Here is a 13,473-nt window from a genome sequence, read left to right on the forward strand (position 1 = left end):
GGGGAGGGGAGGGGCCTTGGCCTGCCCCTCTCCACTATCAAGGCAGTCACTTACACATTTTCAGAAGGAAGAAATGGGGTACAGATTTGCATAATGTTAGCATATGATAATTGATCTCTAACAAGAGAGAGAGAGGTGCCAACTTAGAAGTGATAGCTGCAACTTCAATAGAAATACATCACATTTTAGTGAAGAAGGCTGACCAGGCGATTCCCGTGCCTGCTCCTCAGGTCCACTGGCCGGGTGCTAATTGTCAAGGGGTAATTTCAAGGCTCCTGCCGGTTCTTCCTGTTTCTGGCTCCTTATCTTTAAAGTTGGATTGGTCAGCCATTCAGACAAGGGATGCTATCAAGTCAAGGTCGGTATTCTCTAAAGTAGGACTCCTGGCCACCCTACTTTAACTGTGAAGTTGGAAAACAGATTGCACAGAGCATCCTGCCCACAAGGAAACATTTTTGCAGTGGTGTGCAAAATTTCAGCTGTCACTCAACATGAACAATTCAAATAACCTTAATCCATTCTCACATGGTGAAAGGCAGAATTAGAAACAACCATGACAGTCTTGAAATACCTGGTTATTCTAACCTAGATCCATCAAGAATAATCTTGTGACAACCCTCTATAAACTATAGTTACTGTCCCATCTACTACCCCTTCCAGATTGCCTGTTCTCATTATCACTGCTGCTTCTGGTAGGAGAGGAGAGGAGAGGAGAGGAGAGGAATGAGAACCAAAGCATGGGATTCAAAGACTGATTTAAAGAAACTAGTCATTGGACCCCCCAGATAGAGAGAGGTGAGGGTTTGCTTCACCCTTGATAAGGAAAAGCACTGCTAATTTTTCTCTCCAACTACAGCTTAATCTGCAGCCTTATTAGCAGTTAATTATATTTATCTCAAGCTATAAAAAGCTTAGCTTGGTAGAAAGCCTGCATCTCAAGCTACTTTTAATGATAAAAAGTTGACAACCACAGCTAGAGACCTAATTTGATTACAGAAAAGAGCTCTTTTTAGACTCAATAAAAATGGAAGAGTCAATAGATCCACAAGAGGATGCAGGTCATACTAACACAGGTAAGTGGGAAAGAAGAGTTGGATGTGTCCTGTTGGTTCAAAACTGAGGGCCAGCTTGATTTTCCAAAGTGGCTGAGCAGATAACCCTGAGAAGATCACAAGCCGTATGTGAATCTCCCTCCCACTGACACTGACTGGCACTAGGAATATGAGACATACTGCATCGGAGAAGCCTAGAAGTGTAAGTGCGTGCGTGCGTGCGTGCGTGCGTGCGTGCGAGAGAGAGAGAGAGAGAGAGAGAGAGGAGAGAGAGAGAGAGAGAGAGAGAGAGAGAGAGAGAGAGAGAGAGAGTTAATTACCACATCTGTGACATCACATGGAAGTTCAGACTTTAAAATGTTACAGTCACCGTACCCCAGCCCCTTTGGTCAGGTTGACCCTTCTGCCTGCAGTCATTGTAATAATCCCATTATGGTTGAAATCCTTGCCCAGGGCCAAGTGGATGGTGGTGCCCAATTGTGGTGTTGCCCAGAAGGGAATAGTGCTGGGCAGGCTTCCTGGCCGAGAAACTTGGAAGGCAGCCTGATGGGAGACCCAAAGGGAAATGCAGGAGAAGTCTCCAGTAATTGCTAAAGACAACAACATCAGGCCCAGGGCTGCTATTCCAGTTTCACAAATTGCCATGGCATCTGTGGCTGCTTTGATAATTTCCTGGGTTTTTTCTAGACTTCTGGATTCTAACTTTGAAAGTCAAGCCCTGAATCCAGTTCTGTGCTCTTTGTTCTATGGAAGTCATTAGACTGAACCTCAGAGAACAATGATCAGGCTTTCGGCCATAACTGTGCACCGGTCAAAGGAACGCCAAGTATAGCCCTTCTGGGCTTGTACTACCTTGGAATAGAGGTGGAAGATCATAAATACTCCACCTGGGGAATATTTTATTTTGTTAAATCAATTCCATATCCGTTTCATGGATCTTTCAGTTCATCCAATGTCTATTGACAAAATTAGATTTTCATTTTTTACCAGAATTGGATTGGCACCAATGAAAATGAGCACAGAGCTCCCTGCAAAAAGCTGGTCAGCTGCAGAATCTGCAGGTCTGATTCACAGAAATCTAAATCCAATTGATTCCGTTGCACATTTCTCCAACATCCCTAATTCTACCTAGTATGCTGTATACAAATCTAATAACAGCAAAAACTTCTCCTGCCTATTGTATATGTCTAAATAGTCAAACCTCTCTGACCAATTCACAAAAATTAAAACCCCAAAATGCAACATTATAAAACATAATGAAAGACCTTTAATAGGTTAAAACAGAACAAAAACAAAGTATGTGCAACAGTAAAAGCGCACAGTAGTACAAAAATCTAAATGTATAATAGCATGTTTTACTCTCTCCCCCACAATCTTGTGTCTCATCTTTTTGTTTGCTAGTATGTCTGCAAGCCACTTCCCTGCCTGTAGAAAGTCAGCAGGCCAGGCAGACAGCTCCAGTCTGCCTTTTCTCCTAACCTGCTCATTTGTCATGTGTGGGGAATTTCTGGCCTATGGAGTCATTCAGTCATGCATCCCTACCACCTGCATTCTGAAATGGTACTTTATAGAGCTGTGCCCTGTGCTGCTTCTAAACATAAAGACAGGACTTGAGGCATAATATATCCTTCTGTAAGGACCTCAAAGGCTGTCACAAAGAGGAAGGTCAAGATCTCTTCTTGGTGATACCAAAATGCAGGACAGAATTAGCAATTCAAGTTGCGACAACCCAGATTCAGGCTGGACATCAGGAAAAGCCGCCCCACTGTCATAGCTAAATGACAGTGGAACCAGCTGCCTAGAGAGGTGGTGGGCTCTCCCACACTAGAGACATTGCAAAAGAAACTGGACAGCCATCTGAGTGGGATGGTGTAACTTGGTGTCTTGCAACAGCCAGGGGGCTGGGCTCGATGGCCTTCATGGCCCTTTCCAACTCTACTATTCTAGGATTCTATGATATACCTCAAGTCTGTATTGTTTCATATTGTTGAATTTTAATATGTTATAAACCATCCAGAGAGCCTATGGCTAGTGGGGCAGTATATAAATTGAATAAACAAACAGGAAAGAAAGCAAGACAAAACATACCAAAGCTACCTTTGCAGCAGACATTCCTGGTCACAATATCTAAGGCAGGAAAATAATTTGCAAATGTTATCTGATAATGGGGATTAGCTATAACTTCACACAATCTGTTTCCATCAGATTCTGAAGCCAAAGTCAGGTATAGTACTTGCCTGATAAGGGAACAGGGATCAGGAAATGCCTATCAGTCACTTTGGGGGAACCAATTAGATCATACTGAATGGTCCCAAATGTTCCAATGGAAACTGCAGCTGCAGAGAAATATCTTGGGGCATAGATCACTTGGGGATTCAGCAGATGATTCTTATCTAGCCAGTCTGCTAGGATGCTTTGCAAAGACTCCTACCAAGAAGCAAAAGTTGATTTAAGAGGGCATTACCAGCAACTTACAAGCCAGTGTACTCAGAAATGACACATTAAACAGGTCAGCCAGCAGCTGAATACAGTCATTGATCTGTAATGAGTACAGACTACAGTGTCAGAAAGCTATAATTTGCAATAGTGGGTTGTTACCAAACTGCCTTGGAACAAGATGCTGAGATGAATGTTCTTGAAGAATCAAAAATACAGATTTGCTAAAGAAGTTCACCATATGGGAAGCTGTAGAATGAATTAGCAGGGCACTTTCATGGAAAGGCAGGATATTGATATAATGAATGAATGAAATTTGATTCAGAATTTTATTCAAAACATTGTTGAATATAGAGTATGCTTGCAACATAGAAACTTCTGTGTGTGGCCTATAAAATTAATTTCCCCACATGGGGAAAAATATAATGTTGGGAAATGTGTCCCTTTACATTGCAGTTAGTTGTCTGCAATTTACACAGAATGTAAAGGAGCACAGTCTGGACTGTGACTGCACCTGTCTGCAAGTGAAGGCATGTCTGCAAATTCATGCTACATTGGCCTATCCTTTAGTATAAAAAGAAAAAAAAATCATCTGGATTCCCCCATAAAGTTCTATGAATGAATTATGGTGATTGCATAATAAAAGCCTCATATGGAAAGACTTCCAGAACTTGACTAATATATGCTGATCTTAGTAACTGAAAGCAGTTCTCCTTCAGACAATGTGCAATTGACTGATAAGGAGCACAGTAACACAGAGGTGACAACAATCTGCAGCATAGGTGGCTCTGAGGACAGGCTAGACAAATTCAAAGAGGAGAGGTTGATCAATGCCTATTTTCATGGGACCTCCATGTACAAGGCCAGTGTGCCTCTGAAGACTGTATAGCTGGAAAAACAATGGAAGACATTCATACCTTGTTCATGACACTTGGATTGCCATGATATACAGAAGAATGCTGGACTAAATATACCCTCAGTCTGATACAAGAAGGTGTTTTATATGTTCTCATCTTTATACACAGTCACCTTGTGCAAACAGGAGCTTTAAATAAAGGATTATGTGACAGGCAGAAATGCCAAAGAAATGTACAGACAAAGCCTCATACCCACCCACCCTTTTTTACAGGGCTTTTCCATTGCAACTTATTACTTTTGGCAGTTAGGGTATATAATGACAATATACTATACTAATTACTTACAGTCATTAAAAGTAGTGCCACTGAAACCTGCAATGATAGAGGCATATAACATTCTATTTGTAGTCAAATGGTCTTGGACCTTTGCAGCAATGACGAATCTCATTGTTTGGCTATCAGGAAAATGGCTTGTATATCCAAATGGGTACTCTTCCCTTCCCTTGCTGTGGGCTGGATCAATTCTACTTCCTCTGATTTTGCAGCAAATGAAGGCCAGAATCAGATGCCAAAGTCTTTGCATCCTTGGATATGACACATGAGAAAGTACCTTTGCCCTGTGGAAGCAAAAGACAGCTAAAATAAATGACGGTATGTTTTCAGACTCTTAGGAACCCAAGCGGCAGGAGCATGAAGGGACAAAAGACTGTTCATGGTGTGTAAATGGCCTTTGCATATGAAGCCACTGCTCCAGTTTGTCTATTTATTTTATTGGCTGGACTCATGCCACACAGCAACCCATCCCATTAATATGAAAATAGATAATCCTTTAGTAGCATAAAAAGAATACATACATTTGTAATGAAGAGGAGAGGAGGAGGAGGAGGGTCTGGTTGGACAAGATGATGGCATCCCAGTTCCAAAGTAAAAATTCCAGTTCATTACACTATAAAATAAAAAAATCTGGCAAGATTAAACAATAAGGAATCCCAAGTCTAAGTAGGACTGAAAGAATACTTTAATTACCTCTACATGGATATAATGTCTCTAATTGCTCTTGTTTCCTACTAGACTCATTTGTCCCACTTTATGGCAATGCTGTCTTGCATCTGCGGTCTATACAACTGCTTTAATTTTCCAGAGCAGGATAAATGCTGCTAAAGATGTCCTTGCCCCTTTCTATTTCTAGTCTCCTCAACGTGAACTTTTATCTACCATTATTCTCCACATCCTCCACTGCATCAGTTAACTCTTCTGGGTGTCCTGATTTTCTCTCTCAGAACTCAGTGTGAGTGTTCCTCTGGCATAAAGCAGTGACACACCCAGCGCCATGTGGATCCTGAACACAAAGTTAGCCTTGTTACTCATTCCTCTACGCATATTGTCTCACAATTGAGTTAAACAAAGCAGAATAGCATCACATCAAATGGAAGTTTAGTTGTAGCACTTGTTCTGAAGGGCTGCTGTCAGACAATGCATGCATTTAAGAATTCCATTCCTAAATATTCTAAGAGATGCCTCTCAATTTGTCCATTTTTACCAAAAGTGGATGACTTGGCAAAGAGCTCTTACCTGATGAGAACGTCTCAGCAAGGGTTTCTCTAATTCCCCTTGTCATCTGTTCTAAGTATTGTATACTGATTAAATTATATCTTAATGAAGAGGTTATTCATCAAGGTAATTGCATGTGGAAAGCAAACCTATGCCTATGTTCCTGAAAACCTTCCAAAGTACATAATTGTGGGGAAATAAAGTATTACAACTGCCGAGAGAAGGTATCGTATTTGACTACAGATTAAAAGCCAAGCAGTTTACTTGATTCTTTTGGACTTTCTGAGCAAAGCAGAGCAAAAAAAAAAAAAGACAAGAATTCTGACATCAGTCTCCTCTTCCCTAATATTTACTGATTACTTCGATACTTCTTTAGTAAGAATCAAACTTAATTTGGCTGCCTGAAGAGGGCTAAGGCATCGTGTCCCCACAGCATGAAGACTATCCAGGGCTACATTTTGCTAACATGTCCACATGCATTGGTTGCAATGTTGGATAATGTATCCACAGGTCGCTCTGTCCAGCTAGTTTCATTTATTCTTACCTGAGCAGGTGTTCCTGTGATTCACCTGATCAAGGGAGAAAACATGGCTGGACAGACAGATTCCACTCAGCAACAGATTTATAAATCCTAACTGGGTGGTTTTGGGTTTCAACAATTATTATAAATTGAGGGTTGTGATCCTTGAAACAACACAAATAACAAGCCAGACAACACAAAGTAGTAATTATATGCATCATGAAAAGTATTAAAGAATATGAAAGGTTGGCAATCATGAAACAAGTCACATTAACAAATGCCATACAGTTAAAATGATTGGAAGTATAATATGTTTGGCTGTGAAAGTTGGACCATAAGGAAGGTTGAGCACAGAAGAATTGAAGACTTTGAATTGTGGTGCTGGAGGAGACTCCTGCGAGTCCCTTGGACTGCAAGGCAATCAAACCAGTCAGTCCTAGAGGAGATCAATCCTGACTGCTCTTTAGAAGGCCAGATACTGAAGCTGAACCTCAACTACTTTGGCCACTTAATGAGAAGAAATGACTCACTGAAGAAGACCCTGATGCTGGGAATGATTGACAGCAAAAGGAGAAGGGAAGGCAGGGGAAGAGGTGGCTAGATGGGGTCCCTGGGGCAGTGGGTGTAGGCTTGGGGTGGTAAAGGACAGGAGAGCCTGGAGGAATGTTGTCCATGGGGTCATGATGGGTTGGGCATGACTTTGTGACTGAACAACAACAACAATAAATTGTAGATACCACATTTCTTATTAAAATAATGTTTGATTCCTCCTGAACAACAAAGCACTAAGCATTGAGCTCTTTGTTTCAGCAAGTGCCCATGTGGAGCAGAGTGGGGGGGCAGATCTTGCTTTTGTGGAATTGGGACTCAAAAGAATCCTATGGCCTCCCCAATGATGCCAGAGGGCATAGGATTGCACTGTATCTTTACATCTTTGTACTGTCTTAACCCTGCTGCTGATTTAGTTTTGCCTTTATTACGTATTGCTGGTGGTTTGCCTTGCCTTTATCTGACCTGGTTTGTTATCATTTTTTCTTGGGTTTTATGGTTTTAATTTGTTTATTACCCACAGACAGTGGTTATAGGGTGGTTTTAAAATGTAATATACAGACAAGTAAATCAATCAATAGAATAAGTACCCTGGCAAATTTATTTTTATTGACCAAATCTACAGAGTTGGAATTGCTCTCTAAGAAAGAATACACTTTATCGTCTAAGCATGTATTAGTCAAGAATAAAGGATAAAGAGGGTATTTATCAAACAGGATCCATGTGATAACCCTGGTAATAGGAAGGAATGCTCTCCTAATATAATTAATGATGCTTTCAATTTTTGAATAGAGGGTCTTTAGGCATAATCTGGGAATGGATAAATATATGGATATTTGGTTTGCCTTTGCTGATGTCTATGCATAATTATGCCTAAGAATGGTAATATATCTTGTTATATATAAAATATATGGAGTACATATTGGATATGTATTGCTTGTAATGGATATAGTCAAATCTTATTAAGAAAATTGTAATGTTTTGTTTTATTTCTTTTTTAACTGTTATCTTTCTGTATTGGTTTATTGAAATTCATAGAAAACATTAATGGAAAAAGATTCTCTCTGTCTCTGTCACACACAGGCACAGCCTCCGGAAATAATCATAATTTCTCTCTTCCCAACATGCTGCAGTTAGAGTTGTGCTCTATTCTTCAAGGTCCACACATTAGGAACATAATCACAATTGTGTATAATGTTGTATTCTGCCCCTCAAGGCATTATTTTAATCAGATCTCAAGAGGGAAAAACATGATCCAATGGAATCTTTACAAATAGTGTCACTTCCACGTGGTGGAAAGTAGAATCTTCTCTGAATTTATCAAATGGGTTATATGCTGCCCCTCCAATTCACCACTGTATCTAAATCCAGCTGCAAGTCACACACTGGGCCATCTGCCTCACTGGGGACATGCATGACCCTGCAGAGGAGAGCACAGTCATTCATAGTAGGTGGAAGAAGAAGGAGAAATACCAGCAATCCTCAAACAGCTAGCAAGAGCACAAATCATGACTTGTGGACTCAATATCACAAGCCTCACATCACAAATGTCATCAGAATGAAATGGACTTGTCCCTCTGTTGTGTGCTTCAAAAGATAATCAAACCTAACTGATAATACACATTTTTGCCACCTGGTTCTCTGCTGCACTAGAGTTCCATGAAAATTGAATGGATCCTGACACAGAGAAATACCTACCTTAACCATCTTTCAGAAATATATTGGCTGAAGTGCCAGCTTTGCTTCTGTACGCAGAAGTTGGGAAGACCAAATCCCTCCTGCAGCCTCCTTGGCTCTGCAAAGATCTGCTTCAGAGAGCTGGGGTACCTGACAGAATGGTGCATGGGGCGGTCGCCTTCCCCCTCTTCTCCTGGTGAACTCCTTTGCTGGATCTCAGTCCAGCCTGTATATGGAAGAAACCCACCTGTTGCTTCCATATTGCAACAACCCTTCTGCATCCTAATTTGGCATGGCTGCTTCTAATCCTGAGCATCCTGGAGGGAAATAGGACCTTTCTCTCAAGGTCTCCATTATGGTGGACACAGAAATCAGTGTTTGTGTTCTCTGAACCTTGTGTCATTTTCATGTGTTCTTCTGCTTGTCAGACTTATGGACAAGAAGACAGCAGTGCAGTCTGAACTTGAACTATCTCATTTTTCTGCACCACTGGGATCAGGAATATGGAATTGGCCCCTAAAGCCAATAGTCTTCAATATTTTCAGAACTAGGATCCAGTCTGGAACATAGGACAGTTTTAATTAGGAAAATGTGTGTGTTTATGTGGTAAAATTTCTCCTTTCCTTCTCTTAGAAAGATAAAACCCTTTAAAGAGGCTTTCTCCAATTGTGATGGAGAAATCGAGTTGTATGTTTCATGCCACTAGTTAATGACAGCTGCCCTCAATGGATCAATAGGATTCAGGTAACTTCATCATTTTGCAGGCATAAATAGACAATATGATGGACTTCTGCAATAGGATATTCTGCCTCTTTCATTCTTAGCAGCACATGGCACAATGGTCCTGAGGAAGAGGAGGTTAACCCTTTCCCTAGTGCAACTTTCCACAAAAAGCTGATTTTTGCCCCATTAAGGAACTATATGTGTGCAAAGACAATGTACTTCTCTCACACATTTTCACAAAACAGTTGCATTCTTCCCCTCCTTATTTCTGGATGCTTTCAAAATACAAGCTTGAATTTGGGTATTTGCTTCTATTTTTGCTAAACAATTTCTTAACTCCTGTATGAAGGTTGCCATCTCAAAGAACTATAGTGAAAGTAGGAGCATTATTGACCTGATATTATCAAACAAGATAGTGTTAGAAAGGAACAAATATATAGGAGAAAAAAAGAACAAGTCTCATAGTTCTATGGTACTTCAATATGGTCTCACTCAAAAAGATATTTCTCTTTCTCTCTCTCTCTTTCCATGCAAAATGTACAAGCTATGGAACCAGAGCAGCAAGCAAGGGTTTGCTCTAGGGAAAGAGAAACATTTTCAAAGCTATCAAGTAAAGTGAGGAGATTAAGCAAGGCAAAACACATCCCACTGAGATTTGCCTGTCATTTTTACTGTTTTAAAGAAATGTCTCTGGCTTTTCTGGAGATGATAAACTGCTTTGATCACAACCAGGAAGAACCTCAAAAATGATAGAAACAGATAAAGAAAGGCTAGATCTAGTGTGTGGATCAAAAACATTGACCAAACCAAGTCTTCAGAAAACCAGTGCAAGAAGCTCTCCAAGTCTTTGGAAAACCAGTGCAAGAAGGCAGAATGTGCCAAACTTCTAGAGATGCTTGGCTTAGAGCTAAAGACACTTCATAGCTGTCCTGTTTAATAAACTGCCAGAACTAAAGGGTGGAACATCACCCAAGGTTGTAAAAGAGTCTCTGGAATTGCTCTGTCTGTTTAGGATACCCAGTAGCTATATTCATCAAGGACAATCCAGTTTCAGTCTGCCTTGGCATACATCCCACGGAGATGGCTCTCAGCCTTTATGTGTGCTCTTGTTTTAACTTGCTCTAGAACCATGTCTGGATATAGCTAAAGTGTTTTCTTCCTTGCATTTATTGTGAGTCTTGACCTTGCCTTGTATTCTGAACTTCAGAAATCCTGATGTAGAAAGTATCATTAGATTGATCGCCAACAAAGCTGTAGGTATTCGATTCACATTGTTAGTGTTTCTTGAACTAAGGCATGGGCCTATTGCTTTCACTGGGGTACTTGATTTCTGAGGAGTGTTCTACAATTTTATTGCAAGATTTGCTACAATAAATTAACTCAGTGACCTGGGTATCCTTTAAAGAATGCTAGTATGTGAATGAGGGAATACACCCATGACCTATTTTAGCTTAAAGATCTTGCTACCAGTTACTAAGCCTTAAGAATGGTGTTCATACTTTTAGAATGGGGAACGAAGAAGCACAAAAGACAGGACATCACCAAATGATCTGTGGTTGGAGCTAAGAACATGCAGCCAGGAGAAGGGAGCATAGTCTTCCTGATAGCTAGTTTTAGCAATGGGTCTGGCCTGAGATTTCTCACCCTTGTGCTATACCCTGAATTATTTCTGATTCTTGTTTTTATGTTGGGATTACTGCTACTTCTATCATTGCATTTTCTGTTACACTTTGTCTTCCAGTTGGAGTAGTACCCTTGTCAATTGAACAAGTGAAAAATACATTTTTTCTGCATAAATAAATGGCATGGGAGTTGCAAACCAACAAGAAATCCTCATGTGGCTAGGAGGGTGTGTAAAGGACACTTTCATTTACAAGTGTTCTTTTGCTAGAAACTGATGTAGTATCAGGTAACCTCAATTAGGAAGCCCTGTTTGACCAGTAGCATGGTAATGGTGCTGTAAGAAATACCTGTGCAGAAGGTTGAACACCAAGCTGGAGGAATGAGTTGCATTATGATGAGGTGGTTACCATGGAATCTTGAAATGGTTAATGAAGCAAAACAAAATGAGGCCCTGAAAGAAGATGCTCAAACACTCCTGGACAGATGGTTTGTTTGTTTGTTTTTAAGGAAGGAAAATGTTCTAAAATATTCTATCAGAATCGATGCTACAGCAACACATGAACATATCCCATAAAAGTGAACATATCCAGCTCCAGTTCTGCAGAATACAAGAACTTGGCCTCCTATCCTGGACGGGAAGGAGGTATTTCATATGCCACATGGATCAGGGTCCCTGTGCCTTCAGCAGTTGCATGAATTTCTGCAAACTCAGTTTCTCCTAGATACGTTCAATGCTCTGACAAGAGAAGTTGCACCAGCCAAATGAAGTAGTGCCTTCTTTATATTCATTCTGTGCAAGTGCTATAGCTGCTGAAAGTCTGAGGAATTCCTGTGGAATTGGGTGGCAAACCTACATTGCAGTAGAAACTCTCAGTGAAAAGGGCTTCCTTTTAAAAATTCAAACTCCTCTTCTCCTTGAGTACTTAATAAATTAGTTATAATCAGTGCTTTTTTTGTCATAGAACACACCAGAATGGAGTTCCAGCACCTTTTTTGATGGATTTTCCAAGTTTTAAAAGTAACTTTAAAATTTAAAAGTAAATTTGATGTTTGGTCCACATGGATTTGAATCACCCTGTCGAGCGTAGCAGGTCAGCGGTAAAATCATTAAAATGGTGCATGCGGGCTGCTTGTGTGTTGAGTCCGATACATGCGTACTTTGTCCGTGCTGGTTGTGATGCCGCTGCTCGGCTTGTGGCGCTGCTTGGCTTGTGATTGGTCATGTGGTCGTGCGCTGAGTGCTTACTGCAGGCAGCGACCATCATGTTTCGTTACACAACTGATGTGTGTGGGTGTGTGTACAGTGATTGACTACATGCAAAAGGTAAATAATTTATTTTAAAAAAAGTTGGTGAATTGAAAATCTTTTTTTAATTTTTAGTGTTAAAGTGTGACCCCAAATTTAAAAATGAAAAAAATTACTAATTACTTCTCAGCCACCGGTCCTGCTAATAAAAAGGCCAGAATATTAACAAACACAATGACAGAACACATAGATACTAACAGCAGGGAAAGGAGTCGAGAAGATTTGTCAGATGAGAACTGGACAAAACTTTGGAATTTACTATGAACATTTGCCTTAAATACAATAAATTAAATTCAGTTATGTTAAGAACTGAATATATAATTTTTTAAATAAAAGATTAACAAGATGTGAGTTCTGGCACCATTTTTCTTACAAAAAAAACACTGGTTATAATAGAGCTGACATGCAAAATTTAGTAAATGCTAATTATTATACAATGTGAAGACCATCATATTTATCACTTAAAAGGGGGGGCGGTAAATGGACAACAGGTAGCAATGTACATTTCCCAGAGCGTTCTTGTGGTGTTCAATGGTGCAGCAGCAAGTTCGGAATCTAATGCTGCCCAGTGCCTTTCCGCCAAGGAGAATCCATTGCCATCACACTGGCACGTTTAGTTCCACATATATTATAGGAAAAGAAAATTTGAAGAACTGCAATCAGGCAAACTCTGGATCCTGTAGGGTTGCAACCAACTGTTATAAGAATTGATATCTCCGTGAAAGAAATTAGGAGGGTAGGTACTCGGAGGAGGGCTTTCTCTGCGGTGGCGCCCAATCTATGGAATGTGCTCCCCAGAGAGGTCCGCCTGGCGCCGTCGTTATTTGTTTTTCGGCGCCAGGTGAAGACCTTTTTATTTAAACGTCATTTTAATTGTTAACAATATTTACTTATTTATCTGGCCAGGGCGACTTCTTTTCTTTACTTCTTTTCTTTTATAACATTTCTTTTATAACTTCTTTTATATCTTTTATATTTTTTATTTATTTTATATTATTAATTTTAATTTTATATTGTTATTTTTGTATTGTAATGTATTTTATTGTGTTGTAAGCCGCCCTGAGACTTCGGCAAGGGGCGGCATAGAAGTGTTCTAATAATAATAATAATAATAATAATAATAATAATAATAATAATAATTTTTAGAAAATCAATTGGCAAAACAAGGAAAAAATATAT

The sequence above is a fragment of the Varanus komodoensis genome, unplaced genomic scaffold, assembly GCF_004798865.1.
Source record: "Varanus komodoensis strain SLA01 unplaced genomic scaffold, ASM479886v1 scaffold52, whole genome shotgun sequence".
NCBI lineage: Eukaryota > Metazoa > Chordata > Lepidosauria > Squamata > Varanidae > Varanus > Varanus komodoensis.